The sequence below is a fragment of the Hemicordylus capensis genome, chromosome 3 (genome assembly GCF_027244095.1).
Source record: "Hemicordylus capensis ecotype Gifberg chromosome 3, rHemCap1.1.pri, whole genome shotgun sequence".
Lineage (NCBI taxonomy): Eukaryota > Metazoa > Chordata > Lepidosauria > Squamata > Cordylidae > Hemicordylus > Hemicordylus capensis.
This window is the reverse complement of record NC_069659.1, coordinates 150,554,332-150,573,273: the sequence shown is the minus strand read 5'-3', so window position 1 is coordinate 150,573,273 and position 18,942 is coordinate 150,554,332. Positions and strand designations below refer to the sequence as shown.

The 18,942-nt window shown below is 45.5% G+C and overlaps 1 protein-coding gene and 1 long non-coding RNA gene across 5 annotated transcripts in view; one reads left to right on the top strand and one right to left on the bottom strand.

The window, feature by feature from the left end:
* Window positions 1-1,176: 1,176 nt before the first annotated feature.
* LOC128351517 (uncharacterized) lies at window positions 1,177-12,974 on the bottom strand. Its single transcript, XR_008319816.1, has 3 exons — window positions 12,768-12,974; window positions 5,716-6,781; window positions 1,177-1,928 (listed from the first exon to the last, which is right to left on the bottom strand). It is a non-coding gene; the product is annotated as an uncharacterized LOC128351517 (long non-coding RNA).
* FARP1 (FERM, ARH/RhoGEF and pleckstrin domain protein 1) overlaps window positions 12,026-18,942 on the top strand; it is a 268,168-nt gene continuing 261,251 nt past the window's right edge. For 3 of the 4 annotated variants that reach the window (XM_053311099.1, XM_053311101.1, XM_053311100.1), the window contains exon 1: window positions 12,026-12,749. The gene's annotated coding sequence lies outside the window, so the exon portion shown is untranslated. The remainder of the gene's footprint in view (window positions 12,750-18,942) is intronic. The other variant, XM_053311102.1, reaches the window with a different exon arrangement.

Genomic DNA, 18,942 nt, shown 5'->3' with positions numbered 1-18,942 from the left:
ATGCAATCTTGGCATCAGAGTCAGAAAGGAGGAAATTTACATAAAACTTGTCCAGCCTGCCTGGATAATGTAACAGAATTGGGCCAATAAGGCACCCAAACAAATGGGAATCACAGAGGGGTGAAAGGAGGGAATGCAATGGTTTAGCTGAAATGCCATCTGGATTCTCTACCAGAGGACATCACTACCAGTGGACAAGGCTAGTATCTAAGCACCTCTAATTTTAGTTTTCCTGCTGAAAGGCATCATCTCACACTGCGCTGGAGGAGGCAATGGTAAACCACTCCTATATTCTACCAAAAGAAAACCACAGGGCTCTGTGGGCACCACAAGTCGAAATCTACTTGATGGCACACTTTACCTTTACTGCTTGAAGTGCTACAGAAATTTACAAAACTGATAGGCTTAGAGACCACAGTGGGAAAGGAAAAATTATAGGATCCACAATATTGCTTCCATCTGAAAAAGTGGTATCTGTGCAGTGCCATAATGATACAGAAGTCTGATGCTGGTTGAGATATGAATTGACAGGCAATAAAGGTTCAGAATGAAAACAGAAAGAATAATACAAAAAGCAAGATAAACATTCTATCAGATCAGACTGTTGTTAAGATCTTGAGGCAGGTTTTTGAAGGTTGCAGTGCAAAGAATGTTTAAACTCTTAAGTCATTATGAGCAGCATTGTTGGGGCCTCTTTGTTCCTAGCGAGGAACAAGGAAATCCCTGGCACAACAGCCCCTTGGAGTCCTTCCTCTTCAGGAAGAGAGAACTAACCCTTGTTTATTCTCTTACAGTGAAATTATGGAAAAATTAAAATTCATATAGGAAATTTTGGCTTATCTTGCTCTAATACTTGAGCTTCAGGAAGATAGCTGGATACAAATGTTTGTGGGATTTCCCATCTTGGTTTGGAGTTTGTTTTGTGTGTATGTTTCAAGCATTCTGAGACATGGAAAATATATAGCAGGAGCTTCACCCATTATCACCCAAATGGGTGATAATATGGGATAACTATTTGCATCAGTTAAGTTGATGTCTCAACATATGGCAGTTCTTGGTAACTATTAACAGCACAGACTGAGTGTGCAATCCTGTCATATACAGACAAACTTCCTTTTCCCAATGGGTTGGGAAACTAGCTTTGGATCCTAATAGAAAAAAAATAATGGCTTTGCTTGACCCAACTCTGAGCTTGCAAGGTGTTGCAGAATGATTTCTTGATTTATAAGGAATTAAATAAGAGGCTTAACTTTAGTTGCAGAAACATCTTAATTATTTATTATTTCTTAACACTGCTTAACAAGGTAACAGTCACTTCTGTAAGAGGGGGAGAGCACAACCAACTGAACTGATAAAACAACCAATCAACAGAACTGAAGACTGACTCCACTCCAGGTCCAGGGATACAACATAGACACATACATTCAGAGGCAAGTATGCCTTAGGCAAGAAGAGAGAGAATGCTTAGTCACACAGTAAAATTCCTACACAAGGACCATTCTCCACAATACTGTTGGGTGTGCAACTGATCTCTGAGGCCCATTTGCTCTTCCAATCCATAGCCAACTGCTAAGCTGCATTGGTACAAGATATTTTGGTTCTCTTTGTATCTTTAAAACCACTCCCTTTAAGAATTCTGCAGAGGTAAAATCCATCCCATAGATAGGAATTATTTTTCTTTGTTGCACTAGAGGTGTGATCTGCAGACTGCTATCCAGTATTTTTTTATTCTTACCCTCTTTAGTAAGATTCAAGTCTCCTTTCAAGGTGTGTCTATAATATATATAAAGTTTAAATGGAAAATGTTACATACTTTTAATTGTTCATGTAATTCGAAGACTGTTTTAGACAAGTCATTTTGGTCTCTTTTCTGATCTTCCTTCTGATGTGCATTGCGGTTAGTTTGATACATTTTACAGCTCTGTGGGCTGTAGAGATGACATAATGAGGGGCAAAAGTAGGTTACTAACCAACGGCAGAAATAATGAGTCTATTAACTTCCCCATCCACCCTTTTCTACGGCGTAGAACCTCTGCAATTTAGACAGATGCTTAAGGAATGATTGAGTGGAGGTGCATCCCCTTTGGCAAATCTAGCCCTTATCTGCTCATGCTCAAAGCAGTACATGACTATGTCCTGGTGTTCAGTAGTAACACTTATTATGAGATACATGAATTAACCAAGGAGCAAAATTTATTGGGGCGGTGGGGGTGGGGAGCAGCTTGCAGTCCTGCTACCTAATAAATGATCTAATGAAGGATTTGATCATGATCTTGATGAAACCCCCTGCAGTGATTGGCTGAGCTGCTTTCATGTAACAGAGAGGAGAGCTAGTCAGAAGCATTTCTGGCTACCATCAGCTGGATTTCTGGGGTATTTTAGAGAGGCAGGATAGGAAGACAGAGGTGCTCTTACCTCTGAACTTTGGGGGTGAAGTCCAGGGCCTCCACACCACCTGGGGGCCCCCAAAACCTCTTTAGTCTGTCCTGGGTGGTGTGGTTTGTGCCCTCAAGAACCTGCATGTTAAAAAATGATGCTTAGGAAAAGGGACTAAAAAAGACTGGACAGGGGAGTGCTCCAGAAGGAGGATAGAGGGAGAAGTTTCAGGGGGAAAGGAAATAAAGGCAGTAGGTAGAGAGGAGGGGTAAGCTGAGCACAGCAGTGTCAAAAGTGCAGAGATATGGAAGGCTGACATAAGGAAAAATTACTCAGAGTAGACCCACTGAAATTAAAAGGACAATTTAGGTATTGCCTAACTTGTCTTTTTAATGTAAATGGAACTACTTTGAGTAATTGTATTCATGTCAGTCACTGATTTGAAGTAACCAGCTAAATATTTGTCTGGTGTTCTGTAGTCTAGTTAAATTCCAGAGGGATAGTCATGGAAGAATAAGAAATATTATTAAAGGAGATTGTGGGGGTTTAAGCTATTTTGTCTTAATCCACTCCTTCTTTGTTCATGAAGGATGGTCCTAGAGAACCTGTCCAGTAATGCTGAATAACTTCCCTACACAATCATGGGTGTCCATGGGGGGACACGTGTGGGTGAGCAGAATAATGGCCTTTTGTGCATTTTAATTTCTGTTTACATATTTTATATATATGTTTCTATGTATGTATTTTTCCCTGCCCCCTGGGGAAATTCCTGCAAGTGCCCATGCACACAGTGAACCCTGTCAAGACTGAAGAAATAATTATTAGCAGGCTTTGTGACTTGGAGGGACTAGTAGTATATACCATTGATGGGGTTCATTATCTGAATCACTTAGATTCATAACCCAGGGATGGCACTTATTCTGCCTTCTAATGGAAGTGGGAAAATGTTCTACTAGTGCTCCAGCATCGGCACTGGCTTCCTCATAGCTTTGTGAGCACAATTAAACATGGTTTAACCGCAGTACAATGGACTAGACAACCAAATATATTTTGTTTCCCATCTACAACTCTGTCGAGGTGCCTTCTCTTCAGCTCTATTAAAAGGTGGGGGGAAGCTCTGCTACTTTATAATATACAATTAACATAATATAATAATTTAATAATATAATAAAATAAATATAATAATATAATAAATATAATATAATAAATAGTAATTTAATATAATGAAATTATATATTTTAATTCTAACCTCATTTTTTGTTTCGTGTCTCTCTTCTCACATTTGCAGTTTGCTTTTTACTTTTTGTCACACCCTCCTTTATCATTATTTGTCATGCGCTACCCCTCCCCATGGCACCTAATGGCACAGCAGGGAAATGCTTGACTAACAAGCAGAGGTTGCTGGTTCAAATCCGCGCTGGTACGATTCCCTGACTATGTGAAACACCTACATTGGGCAGCAGCAATATAGGAAGATGCTGAAACGCATCATCTCATACTCGCAGGAGGCGGCAATGGTAATCCCCTCTTGAATTCTACCAAAAGAAAACCACAGGGCTCTGTGGGCACCAGGAGTCGAAATCGACTTGATGGCACACTTTACCTTACCCCTTCCCTGCTATAGAGAGGGGTAGAAGCCTGATTTTTTAAAACCCTTCTTGGATATGCTGCATGGCTTGTAAAGTGACATACAAAAGGTGCACGATTTGTCAGGCCAAACCTTCATCGACAGATGGACATTCACGTTGCCTATTGTGCCTGGGGGAATCACATTGGGTGGACTCCAGCCCTCACTGCTTAAAGTTCACAAAACAGGCCATAAAGAATAGGCCACTGTGGTTGCAATTCCCGCTTTGGGGAAAGGCCTTATCTACACATAGTCTCATGGCCTCGACTTTGACTCCACTGTCTGCGGAAGTGTGCCCCATGAGTATGGATCCTTTCCACTCAGGGGATCCTTGGCCCAAACACAATGCTCAAGACCTCTCAATCCTGGCATCTATCCCATCGACATCAGCTTCAACCTCAATCCCCACCTCTTCAAGGCAGAGTAACTATGACCTGGTCAAACCTATGTCACCTATTTCATCAAAGCACAAGCCTGATCCCAAATGGAATCACTGAAAATGAAAAATAAGGGGTTTCCAATTCCATCCCATCAAATCTGAAGCCCTTAAAACCAAAGCTCCCAGCAGGACAGGGATTACAAAAAATCCCTAAGAAAAAGAAGGTGCCAACGGATGCATCAAATCCGACTGCACCCAAACAGTGTTAAAACTGCTTCATGCTGAGGATTGAACATGATCATCTCATCAACGCCGATGCTAGATGAACTCTCCAACTAGGCTCATTGTCTCCAGCCAGACAGAGGCATGATAGCCACCACTCAGAGGAATGGCAATTCCCTTTGGAGGATTGAGCCCAGGGTGCTTCAGGCAGAGGGGAAGATACCTCTCCTTAGGCTGGTCAAAGACCATAATAGTGATTGATTTCTATTCTGACAAATACTGTGTCACCAAGGATCTGCAACGGTAGAGCAACTGAAGTTGTTATGATGATTGAGGGCATCACCATCACAGACACTGCAACCTAGAATGGGATGATAGCTACACTGTCTACTCCAGATCTCCATCACCCAACTACAGATTGTCCTGTATTCGAAGATGATACTATCATTACAGAATCCCACATCAAATGATCTACCATCACTGAAGTCAATAGCTGTCTCATCCCGTACTTGAAGATGACTATGGGCATAGTCAGTTCCGACACAGTCGATCCCAGTCCCATGGATGATTGAGGTCCAGGTCCAATTCTCGATCCAGACCCAGAAACTGATCCCACCTGCCTCCACCTAAGCAACCCTCTGAGATGCCCCTGCTTAAGCAATCCTCTGATGTTCACCAGAAGCTACAAGAGACTCCTAAGCCTCTGGAAGTAGCACCCTTGCATCTGAGTTTGCAGGAAGAATCAGCCCCACATTTGGATCAAGGCCCACCTATGGTTGAATTGAACACAGCTTCAGTGTCTGCAGAGTCTGACCAGGCTGATGTTAGCACCCATACTTCACTTCTGGAAGGCATTCCTGAACCAAAGCAGCTAGGTAATAAACAGAAAGATCTGACAACCTCATATATACTCTCTTACCTTTTGCCTTTGAAAACTTCTGGCCTCAATCTGGGTACACTTGGCCACCATTATATTCTACATGATATGCGATAACAAACCTTTGTCTTTTCAAGACCCTACTGTGAAGCACTTCCTCAAAGGACTACAAGGGAGTGCTGAAAAGTTCTAGGCCCGACCAAGAAGGGAATGACCTAGAGCCATGAAACTTACATGCTATTCCACATATTCACCCCGAAGTTCAACACACTTGGCACATCGTTTCTCAAGTTTCATTAACCCTTCCAAAAAATTTTTCTGATTTCTGGTCACTGAAATACTGCTCTGCTGCTGCTATCACCTCCAAATCATTTGAAAATTTCCTCCCTTTCATACTCTTTTTAAGGTTTGGAAACAGGAAATAGTCCGATGGAGCAAGATCTGGTGAGTAGGGTGAATGGTCTATGCACTCAAACCCCAAATCCTTCAAAACATCTTGCCAGCCTTGTGAGCAGGTGCTTTGCCCTGCAAAAAGAGAACACATTTCTACTGCTTTTCTTGACATTTTTCTTTCAACGCCTCCTTTAATCAGCACAGCTAGTTAGAGTAGTATTCTGCATTAACTGTTTGGCCCTTCTGAAGATAGTCAGCCATCAAACTACCTTCCTTATCCCAAAAAACCATGGCCATGACCTTTCCTGCTGACCTTTGGGTCTTGAATTTCTTAGGCCGTGGAGAACCCGAGTGCTGCCACTGCAAGGACTGTCGTTTGGATCATAGTGGTGTAACCATGTTTCAGCAACAGTGATGAGTCGTTCCAAAAAATTATCATTAGATCGCTCAAAATGCTGCAAAATCAACTTGGAGGTGTCCACTTGATATCGTTTCTTGTCGGCATGCAAACATTTCGGCACCCACTGGGCTGACAGCTTCTGCATACTCAACTGCTCATGAATTATAAACCCAACACATTTCCTTGATATCTCTAGTGTCTCAGCAATTGTTTTAGCCGGGATTCGCCTATCTGCCCAAAATCAGGTCATGAAAATGATCAATAATTTCAGGAGTTGACACTGTTGAAGGCCTCCCAGATCTTGCCGCATCTTCAGTCTCAAAATCTCCACGGTGAAAGTTGGCACACCGCAGTTGAGTATGACGGGCACTTGTCACTCAATGTTTGCATCATACAATTATGGATTTCCTTTGGAGTTTTCTTCTGCAGGAACAGGAACTTCATGACGGCCAGGAGTTCAACACTTAAAAATTCCACACTTTTTGTTGACATGGTTCTTTCAAGGATCTGAAAAAGATTCAGAACTTAGCGGCAATCCTGCAAATTGGCACTTTGCAATATAAAAGAACACTCTTTCCAGCTACAGTGACAAAATCACGCTCAGATTTTGGGAAGTGGGTCAGGCCGAGAACTTTTCAGCTCATGCCTATCCTGATACACCTTGCATCTCCCCACCTTAGGATTTACCTTTAGTACTTACCCAGCTGATGGTAAGTACCTTTGAATCTCTCACCATGTGCAATCATTGTCTTCTCACTTGAAAAACAATTCTGGTCACTATCACTTTGGCTCAGTCAGTGAAATATGAGCACTTTGGGCTGATCTCCCATACTTGGTCTTCCACATGGACTTGCGCCAAGACATATAATTCTTACCTAAAGTGGTCTCCACTTTTCATATATCACAGACCATCTCACTGCCTATCTTTTCCCCCAAGCCCAGATCCCAGGCTGAGAGACTCCTACATTACCTGGATGTGAGGAGAGCACTAACTTTTTATGTTCGTCGCACTGCCCACATCAGAAAGGCACAATACCTCTTCATATCTTATGGGAAACACACCTTAGGTTCTCAGCCTGACTCTCAAACCTTATCCAGAGGGATTGTCAAGACTATCTCGCTAGCCTACCAGCTTGCTAAGAAACTCTTGCCAGCCCCTGTTTGCACCCAATCCACCAGGGCGATTGCAACCTCCATGGATTTTGAGAACAATCTCCCCCTGGAAACTATCTGCCAGGTGGCCACTTGGGTGATACTGAACTCCCTCATCTTGCATTATGCCCTGAATATCAAGGCATGCCAGGATGCCATGCTTGGTAGAGCAGTCTTGAACTCCATCTTCCAATGACTGCTCCCCTCCTCAAGGTACATAAACTTGTAATTGCACCCATCGGTGTGCAAGTCAGAGACTCAGCCAACTTACTGCTCTTCTGTTTCCAGCCTAGCATTTTTGATTGCTTGTATGGGTAGTGGGGAGAAGAAAGAGAGAATGGTACAACTAGAATTATCGAAGTATTGAAACACCTTCCTTGCAAAGAAAAGATAAATAATTTGAAGCTTTCAGTTTGCTGGGGGAGGGGGAGAGCTAAGAGGGAGAATGTGTCAGAGACTTATAATGTTGGTTGACATTCCACACAGTTTTAAGACTTTCTGCAGCTGCCCTGTTGCACAACACTGTCTTTCGTATTGCAGGCAGCACCAGCAGATCCCTAACACCACTTCACTGTGTGGAATGTTAGCCACTGTTAATAAAGTGGAATATAAAGATGAAGATTTCCTCCATCTACTTCATAACATTAGATTTTTGAGTCAACTTGAAGTTGGCTGGCATTAAATGCAGGTCAGAGGGAGAAAAATACTACTTCACATAATGCATTTTTAATATACCAAATTTGCTGTCCCAAGGTGTTCATGACTGCTGGGTTAGAGAGCAATAAAATGGTTTTAGGACATGTTAATGGAGGTTTGGTCTTTCACTGGGTAGTGTCCATGAAAACTAAAGGATTTCTCCATGTTCAGAGGCAGTATGCCACTGAATATCAGATGCTGGAGCCAAACAAGAGGAGATGGCTGTTGCCATCACGTCCTGCTTGTTGGATTTTGGCAGGCTATTATTGCAAGCGGGATTCACCAAGGATCCTTGGACTCATCCTTGGTCTGATCCAGCAGGTTTGCTCTTATGTTCTTATACAGTAAACCAACATTGGGTTGCAATTAATCTCCCCACAAAGGTAGTGTGCAGTGTTCCCTCTAACAGGGAGTCCCAGATGTTGTTGATTAGAACTCTCAGAATCCCCAGCTACAATGGCTTTTGCTTGGGGACTATGGGAGTTGTAGTCAACAACATCTGGAAATCCCTGTTAGAGGGAACACTGGTGGTGTATATCACCAGCTTGTCAGCAGTATATATTGAAGACAACATGGGAAAAAAGACAATAGGTGACATCCTGCTTCCAACTACTGGGCCTAAAACAACACTATTTATTTGGGTTGGCACAGTGGGGAAATGACTTGACTTAGCAAGCCAGAGGTTGCCGGTTTGAATCCCCACTGGTATGTTTCCCAGACTATAGGAAACACCAATGAGACTATGGGAAACACCTATATTGGGCAGCAGCGATAAAGGAAGATGCTGAAAAGCATAATTTCATACTGCGCAGTAGGAGGCAATAGTAGACTCCTCATGTATTCTACCAAAGACAACCACAGGGCTCTGTGGTTGCCAGGAGTCAACACTGACTCGATGGCACAACTTTACTTTACTTTAGAAGAGGGAGAGAAAAAATAATACTGAGAACAAAGTACAAAGATTCAAGGGAGGGGTGATCTGCACAAGGGTGGTTCTATGAGGCAGCATGAGGTATTTGTTTCAGGTGCAGGCACAAGGCGTGGCAATGGGATGGCAAGCACTGGACCCCTGCTGCCATGGGCACCACTTCACGGGCTGTCCACAGCCACCACCCTTCCTCACCCCACTGTGACATGCTGTTCATTTCCCCCTCACCTCACTGGGGTGTGCCTCTTTCCCCCCTTGACATAAGCTAGGAACACCCCATGCCACTACTTCCTGGCTTGGTAACAGAGCCTTCTACAGCACCACTGAGCACCCACTGAGGTGGGCCACTAAGCAGCCACCTATAGGGGTCATAATATGACCAGTCCCACCTGGTGGGTAGTACTCAGAAGGTGGTTCTGGGGAACACCTGCAGGCTGCTCCACCCCCTGGCCTTTGGAGTGCTGCAATAGTAATAGCAATAGCAATAACACTTACATTTATATACCGCTCTATAGCTGGAGCTATCTAAGCGGTTTACGATGATTTAGCATATTGCCCCCAATATTCTGGGTACTCATTTTACCGACCTCGGAAGGATGGAAGGCTGAGTCAACCTTGAGCCCCTGGTCAGGATCAAACTTGTAACCTTCTGGTTACAGGGCGGCAGTTTTACCACTGTGCCACCAGGGGGGATCCTTGCCATCTGGTGGCAAGGATCTGTTCTGTCCCCTCTGCTGTTTAACATCTACATGAAACCCACTGGGAGCGGTCATCCATGGGTATGGACTGCAGTGCCATCAATATGTGGATGACACCCCTCTACATATCATTTAAGCCAGCAGACACCAGGGAGGCTGTGGATGTTCTTAACCTGTATTTGGAGGTTATTCTGGGCTGGATGGGGCAAAAAAAAAAAAAAAAAAGGTGGGGGAAGCTGAAACTTAATCCAGATAAAATAGACATGCTCTCAGTTGGTAAAACAGATTATCCGAGTAATGAGGTAAATCTGGCCACAGAGAGTGTGACCCCCGTGGTCACACTCTCCGTCCAAGAGGACAGACAAAGGGTCCAAGGGAAAGACAAAGTATGCAGCCTGGGGTTGCTTCTGGACCGGATGCTTGGGGGTGCTTCTAGAGTGGAAGCTCAGGTGGCGGTGGTGTGTACAAGTGCCCTTTACCAGCTTACAACTGGTACCCTTGCTGCAACCTTACTTGGAGAAGTCAGACCTGACCTCAGTCACTTGTTTGGTGACATCCAGACTGGACTATTGTAAGGCACTCCACACAGGGCTAGGGATGTGCACGGAACCAGGCGAGGGTGGTTTGAAGGCGGAGGGGTGCATCTCTAAGGGTCGGGGAGGGTGCATTTACACCTCCCTCCACTCCCCCCCCCCAGCATTCCATTTTCTTAAAAGTCCATCGGGGCGGCAGCTTACTTCCCTGCTGCCCCATTGCCCCCTTTACCGGAAGTAACTGGAAGTATCCAACACTCCTGTCGCACACACGCACTCGCCCATGACATGCATGTGCCCATGCCTGGAGTGTGCAGGCACAGGCATGTCGGGCGTGTGCGTGTGTGCGACATGCAGAGCACACAGGGGTGTTGGATACTTCCAGTAAAGGGGGCAATGGGGCAGCAGGAAGGTAAGCTGCCACCCCAATGGACTTTAAGAAAACAGAGCGCCGGCGGGGGGAAAGCAGAGGGAGGGGTAAATGCACCCGCCCCCACCCTTAAAGATGCACCCCTCCGCCTTCAAACTACCCTCGCCTGGTTTCGTGTAAATCCTGTGCCTGGAGTGTGCAGGTGTGTAGGATACTTCCAGTAAAGGGGGCAATGGGGCAGCAGGGAAGTACACGGCCATCCTGATGAACTTTAAGAATACAGAGCACCAGTGGGGGGGGGTGGGATGGGAAGCAGAGAGAGGGACAAGTGCACCCTCCCCCGCCCTTAAGGATGCACCCTAACCGCCTTAGAACTGGCGGAACTGCCTGCCCTTGTAGATTGTTCAGAAGCTTCATCTGGTCTAGAATGCAGCCATGATGCTAGTAGATGCAAGCCACTTCATAAATGTTACACTCATCCTGTGGCAGTGTTATTGGTTACCAGGGTTGTGGCCCCTTGGCTTTGGAACACCCTCCAAGAACAGCTTTGCCATGCTTTCTGTGTCAGGATTTAAAAACAAAAAAACAGACATAAAGACAATCTTTTTAGAAAGACTTTTTACATTTTATCTACTGCTTATATCTGGTAGGTTCTTTAGCTTTTATATAGTTTTATCTATTTTATTAATTTTGAAAGTTGCCCTGAGCAGTATTGCACTGGAGGGATGGTGTATGTATGTATAAATAAGCAAGCATATATGTAGCAGGGCCAGCAAATCAAGCAACTGACTACTGAGAAAAAGGGTCACTGAGGCACAGAGGTGCAACTAGGTAATTTTGGAGCCTGGACCTAAAGGCTTTTGGAGCACCCTCACCCCCCACAGCAAGTTAAACATCATTTTTTAACACATAGGTTCTTGAGGGCACAAACCAGACCACCCAAGGTAGACTAAAGAGATTTGGGGATCTCCAATAAGGCATCTATAGGTTACCAAATCTGAATGAAGCTATTTCTGGACAATCCCCCCCCCCAAATACCTGCCCCCAATATTGTCCAACCCCCCGCCCCCCATATCCATGATTGTTTTCAATAATCATCTGGAGATGTCGGTTCCTGGGCCAATCGTAATCTAGAAGAGATTGATTTCCCTGGAGATAAAAAAAAAGGGGGGGAGATCCTAACACGAAATATTCCTTCCTAGGCGAGGACTCTGAGGCTTCCTTTTCCTTTGTTCCCGCTGTGTCAAATGTAATCCTGCTTTAACCACCTCTTTTCTTTTCCTGAAGGCGACCGCCTAGCCGGTAGCGGGACCAACATCTCTGAACACGTGTGGCCTCCGCTGCTCCACCACGCCTCTTTGCGCAGGGAAGGCACAGAATTAAACTCGTGCCCGTAAAAGGTCTCTGCCGACTCCTCCACCCACGACCTCTCCTAAGCCGCCCCAGAGCCTAGTCTGTGAGGACTCAGGAGAAGCTGGGGGAGGTTAAAGGAAAGGTTCCCGCTGGCCCACTTTCTTTCCCCCGGTGCATGGGGAGAGGGCCTTAGCTTGCCAGGCAGCGTCCAGGGCGCGCGGTGCTTCTTGGATGTGCTTGTGAAAAGAAAGCGGGGAGGAGGCCTGTACAGCGGGGGCAGGACGCGCGCGCGGACACTGGAGGGGGCTCTTTACCGCCGCGTCTCCACCTCCCCTCTAGGCGGGGGCCGGGTTAGTGGTGGTGGGAGTGGGAGGAGCAGGAGACAACATCAAGCCCGGCAAAGAAGCAGTAGGAGCAGCAGCAGCAGCAGCGCCCAGTTCCCGTTTCTTGGACCGCGGGACGCCCCGGGGCTCTTGGCCCCTGCCCCTTGGCTGAGGCGCCCCTCTCCATTCCTTTCGCGCTCCAAAGCGAGCGAGCTCCAGCCATGGCGACCTCGCTGCTCCCGCCGCTCCCTCGCTGCTCCCGCCGCCTCCCTCCTCCTCCCGCCACTGCCGTCGCCTCTTCCTCCTTCGTCGTCTCCTGGAACCTTTAATGGCTCGGACCCTCCGGCGGCCCCAACCCGACTTGATCTGCGCCACCAGCGGCCGTCACCGCGAGCGAGAGCCTGAGAGGAGTGCCGCGCACGGTAAGGGGACGCACCGACCTGGGAACAATGGGAAGAAGGGGCTGGGGTGGCGCTCGCTCGCTGAGCTGAGGGGGCGGCGGCTCCTGGGTCTGGGGACCCCGCGGAGAAGGGAGTGTCGGTCTGTGAAGGGGAAGCTATAGTGAGGAGCTCTTTCTCTTTCTGGGCGGCCGGATTTACTTCTGGCGGCGTGAGCCTGTCCTGGGAATCCGCTTCCCCCGGCTGAGGCGTGTGTGGTTCGGTGCTCGGCCCCCCTCCCCTTGGTATGACATACGCCCCCGCCCCCGGCGCGATTTCTCCACGGCCACTTCCAGAAGTTGGTGCCTTTTGTCTCTCTAATGATCTGCGAGTTGCTCGGCCAAAGGGCATTCGTTGCCTCCTCTCCTCACTTCTCGCCTCCCACCCTCCGCCCTGGCTTTGCGGAATCTGTCCTGGGGGAGGGAGAAACTCTCCCGTTCCCTTCGCAGGCTGTAGATCTGAGCTTCCTCTCCTCTCCGGAGCGTTGTTCAAATGTAACCTCTCTAGTTCTTTCCCTTGTAATCGTCCTGGCCAACCTTTTCTGTTGGGCTGCCTTGGACGCTTCCCGTGGATCCGGGCAGAGCTGGCTGTGCACAAAGAAAGCCGAGTGAGCGCCTCGGTTGGACCGACGGGACGGACAGACTTGGTGGTTGGTTGGGGGGCAGTCTTGTTCGTTCCTCATCTGGAAGCGTTTCGCTTAGCGAAAGGTCGAGTCCCGCCGAGGGATACGGAGCTTTAATTAGGACTCTTCAGGAAAAGCGGGGAGGGGCGCCAGGGTGGGAGAACATTCAGAGGCGGCCTTCCCATGAGCCAAGGTGAGTGAGGCGGGTGCCTTAGCCAGCAGATCATGGGCGCTTTTAAGGAAAGAGGGCAGGCGCGGGTCTGCCCCATTGGGCACAATCTAAAGGGAAGTATTCCTGAACAAGCCCCTTGTCTGGCAGTTAATCTTAAGTGATGTGTTGCAAAATAATTTCCTAGTAAATAGTGCCCCTATTGTTAACTAAAATGTATTTGGATTAGTCCTGTATACATTGAATGAAACATTTGCTCTTCTCTGGGAGCCTTGAGCAAACCTGTGGTTTAAAGGAAGCAACTGTGTACTGTATGGCATACAGATTCAGGGTTGGAATGGGACTGCTGCCATTCAACCACGGGGAACCATTTATGTTAGTAGTGCACACGTGACACACATGCCTGTTTATCTACTACAAGCAAAGGTTGTCGTTTCTCAAAACTGAAAAGTTCTAGAAGAGAATGAAAGAATCCGTACTGAGAACGGTTCTATGCAACCCACACCCAGTGGGGTAGCAAAATATATTTGTCCACCACAAATTGCAAACTTCAGTACGTGTATTATAGAGTGTAAATGTTTCATTGATCTTAATGGGGTTGAGGAAAGAGAAAATGCAAAAGAAAATAAAGGGAGCAGGAAAAAGTGTCCTGTGACCTGATACTCTACTCTCTATCCAGTAAATTATGAATCTTGCATCTTGGGTGCAGTTGTAGTAGACATTTAGAACAAGAAGCCCCAAGTATTGGGATAAGAATGTGTTTAGCTAACCAGTGTGAGAATTAGATCATGTGGTAAGTGACCTCTTTTATCTGCCTTGACTAGCTGGTTTCAGGCATATCAGGAAGAAAAAAACATGAACCCTATTTACACATTACAGTCAGTGTGTGTACAGTGTGCATATGATTCTTGATCTGTAAATATGTACAGTTACACATAGAGCCAGTTCAGATGAACACGGACCCCTGCACAAGATAATGTTGTGGCTGCAGCTAGCATGTACCCTGCCCAGTGTTACTACCCATTTTGTAGTACTTATAGAGGGGCGATCTTGATGAACAACCCTCACACATAATTAAAGGACATGCTGAGATTGTGTCAGCACATCCTGAAGTGATGCCGGGGCAGTGTGTTCTCACTGTGGCCCTGATATTATTGCATGTAGGGTAGGGGTGTGCAAACAGGTTTGAATCCAAACCGGTTTGATATTGAACCGGTTCAGTTTGATGGTTTGGAGTTGAGCCTTCACTATATAGGAAGGTGCCTTATCCCAAGTCAGTCCATTAGTCTGTGTAGCTCAGTATTGTCTACCTTACCTGTCAGTGGCCCTCCAGGATTTCACACAAATATTTCCCAGTGCTATCTGGAGATGCCAAGGACTGAACCTGAAACCTTCTGCATGCAAAGCAGATCTGCTTCCACTGAATTACAGTCCTTCCCCTGAACTATGGTCCTTCCTTTTAAATACCCCGTAGTTTATGATCTGTGGTGATTTTTTCACACAAGCTAGTCTAGGGTTGGGATGCTGATCAACTGACTATCAATTTGACTATGGTCAAATAATTCATGAAGTCCAGAACACCCTTGAATAAATGGTAGCCTGTCTCTTTCGTCTTCTTTTTTTGTTTCAGTCAATATGTTGGCGATGCAATGCACATATTAACTCCAACTTTCAACAAAAAGACCTTTTATTGCACAAGAAAAGAAAAGTTGGTAAACATAAGATGTTTTGGTGCAACACACCATCCTCAGTTAAATAAGCAAATGAGCACAGATGAAAACCTCATCTGTTCCCCAGCTGTTAAATCCCTTTGACGTGATAACACCGTCTCATGACTGGTGGAGAGATAATGAGTGGGGAAGGGGGAGGGGAGAGAAAAGGGGAATCACCTGATCCTTCTCGGAGGCTAATAAACTTTATGGCATTGGCCAATGGTATCATAATGGTAGCAATAGCAGGATTGCAATCTCATTGCTACCCAGCCCTGCAGAAGTTGCACAGAAGCACACAGACATACATACATACTTCATTTAGGTTCAGTAATTCCCTCTTTTCAGGGGGCTTCTGCCTTTCCACCTTCCACTTAGGCCATATCGCTTATGTTCTTCTGTTGGACTTTTGCTTAACTGCATGCATGTCTGAACAGGCATATAACATGTAGGAAGAAACTTGAAGCAAATGTACACATGCCATCACCACAGTGACAGGTTTGAGGTAGTCGCAATGTATATGGGAATAATGGTTGTATTTGTAGTATGATCAACATGTATCTGCTCTGAAGACATCATGGTGTGAGTGCAAACACATGTGCTGTGCTGGTCCATACAGATCTGCATCTTAATAAGAGGACTATGGACATGTCTGGCATCATTTTGTAAGTACATTTCATGAGACTACATGCATCTGTGCTGGTCTTCCACATGTCATGCAGATAATTAACCAGCCCAGAGCAAAACCTGCCATGTCCCCCTAGGCAATGTAGCATCTGTGGGCCACCACTACTCTAGTTAGATGGGGAGATTATGTCTCGAGCACAGTCTCTAGATAGGCAAGGAAGCAATTGCTTCACAGTGGACAGATACTCTGAATATGCATAGACAGGAACACTTGTTCAGCAACTGACCAAGTTTTTTGTTTGAATATCGTTGTCTGTGAAGACAATACTGAGCTAGATAGACCAATGGTCTGACTCAGTATATGGCAGTTTCCTATGTTCCTATGAACTGGGTTTTCTTTCTTTCTTTTTCTTTTTTGGTTTTGTTTAAAGTACCAGGCTTCTGCATTGTTTTTTGAGAAGTGGTATACTTAGGAGTTAACGTAAGTAACGGGCTTTAAAATGTGTATGTCTTAAGGAGAACATGAGTAGTAATGGAGATGAAAACTTGTCCCCCTTAACACTGATTTATTATTTATTCATTTATATACCACCCATCCACAAACAGCTCAGGGAAGTGCACAGTCAGAAATAAAACCATTTAAAATATCAATATACAGTGATTTGTTAGGCACTGGGATACATTTTGGGACAAGCAAAGCCTGTACAAAAGGAATGGGTTACACTTGAACCAAGATGGAACCAGATGGCTGGTGCTTAAAATAAAAAAGGTTGCAGAGCAGCTTTTAAAATGACACTTGGGGAATAGCTGAGAGGAACTGGGCAGTATGAAGTGGTGGCACCTAAAACCATCCCTTAAGATGCGAGGGTGTAAAAGATTTGGATAAAACAGAAGGAGACAGAATAGAACCACATAAAGAGCAGACAGAAGGCTGTGCTAGCTGGTCAAAGAGATCAAAGAGCCAAAAGAAAAATTCAGCATATAGGTGCTTATATGCCAATGCCAGAAGCCTCCAAGCCAAGATAGGCGAGCTGGAATGCTTGGTTGCGAATGAAGAAATAGATATAGTGGGCATAACAGAAGCATTGTGGAACTGTGAGAAGCAGTGGGACACAGTTATCCCTTGATATAAACTATAGAAAGGACAGAGAGGGGTGCCTTGGAGATGGAGTAGCACTGTATGTTAAAGAAGCAGGAAATCTGCCAGGGAGCTGCTTGGACCGTGGAGTGATGGAGGTGGTTGGACTGGATGATGGAGTGAAAGGGATTATTAAGGAGGATATGGAGATTGCAGAGAAGCTAAATGAGCTCTTTGCATCTTTCTTTACAGCAAAGAATAGTGTGCGTATACCTGTTCCTGAACAAGGCTTCTCAGGGGCAGAGGCTAAAGAACTGAATCAGATAAAGGTGACAAGATGATGTTCTAAACTGTCTGGAAAAATTAAAAACTAGTAAATCACCAGGGTCAGACAACGTCCATCCAAGAGTCCTTAAAAAAACTCAAATGTGACATTGCCGATCTCCTTGCAAAAATATATAACTTATCCCTACAATCAGACTCTGTACCAGGGGACTGGAAAGTAACCAATGTCAGTCCGATTTTCAAAAAGGGATCCAAGGTCGATCCGAGAAATTACAGGCCGGTTAGCTTCTTCTGTGTAAATTGATGGAAAGCATTCTCAAGGATAAAATTGTAAAGCGCATAGAAGAATGCCCTGCTGGGAGAAGACCAGCATGACTTCTGCAGCAGTAAATCTTGCCTTACCAACATTTTGGAGTTCTTTGAGAGTGTTAACAGGTGTGTGGATAAAGGTGATCTGGTGGTCATAGTATACCTGGACTTCCAAAAAGCATTCAACAAACTTCCTCATCAAAGACTCTTGAGAAAATTTAGCAGTCATGGGATAAAGGGACAAGTACATGTGTGGATTGCTAACTGGTTGAAGGACAGGAAGCCGGAGAGTTTTCACAATGGAGGGAAGTAAGAAGTAGAGTCCCCCGGGGTCTGTACTGGGATTTTGGGGTCGTGGTGGACAGCTCATTGAAAGTGTTGACTCAATGTGCAGCAGCTGTGAAAAAGGCCAATTCCATTCTAGGGATCATTAGGAAGGGGATTGAAAATAAAACTGCTAATATTATAATGCCCTTATACAAATCTATGGTGCAGCCACATTTGGAGTACTGTGTACAATTTTGGTCACCATACCTAAAGAAGAACATTGTAGAACTGGAAAAGGTGCAGAAAAGGGCAAGCAAGATGATTGGGGCCTAGAGCACCTTCCTTATGAGGCAAAGTTACAACACCTGGGGCTATTTAGTTTAGAAAAAAGACGATTGCGGGGAGGCATGATAGAGGTCTATAAAATCATGCATGGTGTAGAGAAAGTGGATAGAGAGAATCCTTTTTCCCTCTTGCATAACACTAGAATCGTGTCATCCTATGAAATTGGTTGCCAGGAAATTTAGGACCAACCAATTGAAGTACTTTTTCACACAATGCATAATCAACTTGTGGAATTCTCTGCCATAAGATGTAGTGACAGTCAACAGCCTGGGGTTTAAGAGGGGTGTAGATAACTTCATGGAGGAGAGGTTTATCATTGGCTACTAGTCGGAGGGATATAGGCCACCTCCAGCCTCAGAGTAGGATGCCTCTGAATATTAGTTGCAGGAGAGAGGGCATGTCCTCAACTCCTGCCTGTGGGCTTCCCAGCGGCATCTGGTGAGCCACTGAGTGAAATAGGATGCTGGACTAGTTGGGCCTTGGGCCTGATCTAGCAGGGCTGTTCTTATGTTCTAATTCATTAAAAACCATTAAAATCACTTAACTATTTTTAAAAGCCAGGCTGGTGGGTGTTTATGGCTCTCTTGGAAGCCTTCAGAGATGATAACCCCCCCATGGGGAGTCTGATCCATAATCTAGGCGCAGCTACTGAGGAGGCCTGATCCCAAGTTGCCACTAGATGAAGTGTTGGCACCTGAAGATGGACCTCTCCTGATGATCTTAGTGAGTGGTGGGAATCTTGCAGAGACAGGTGCTCTCTCAGGTAA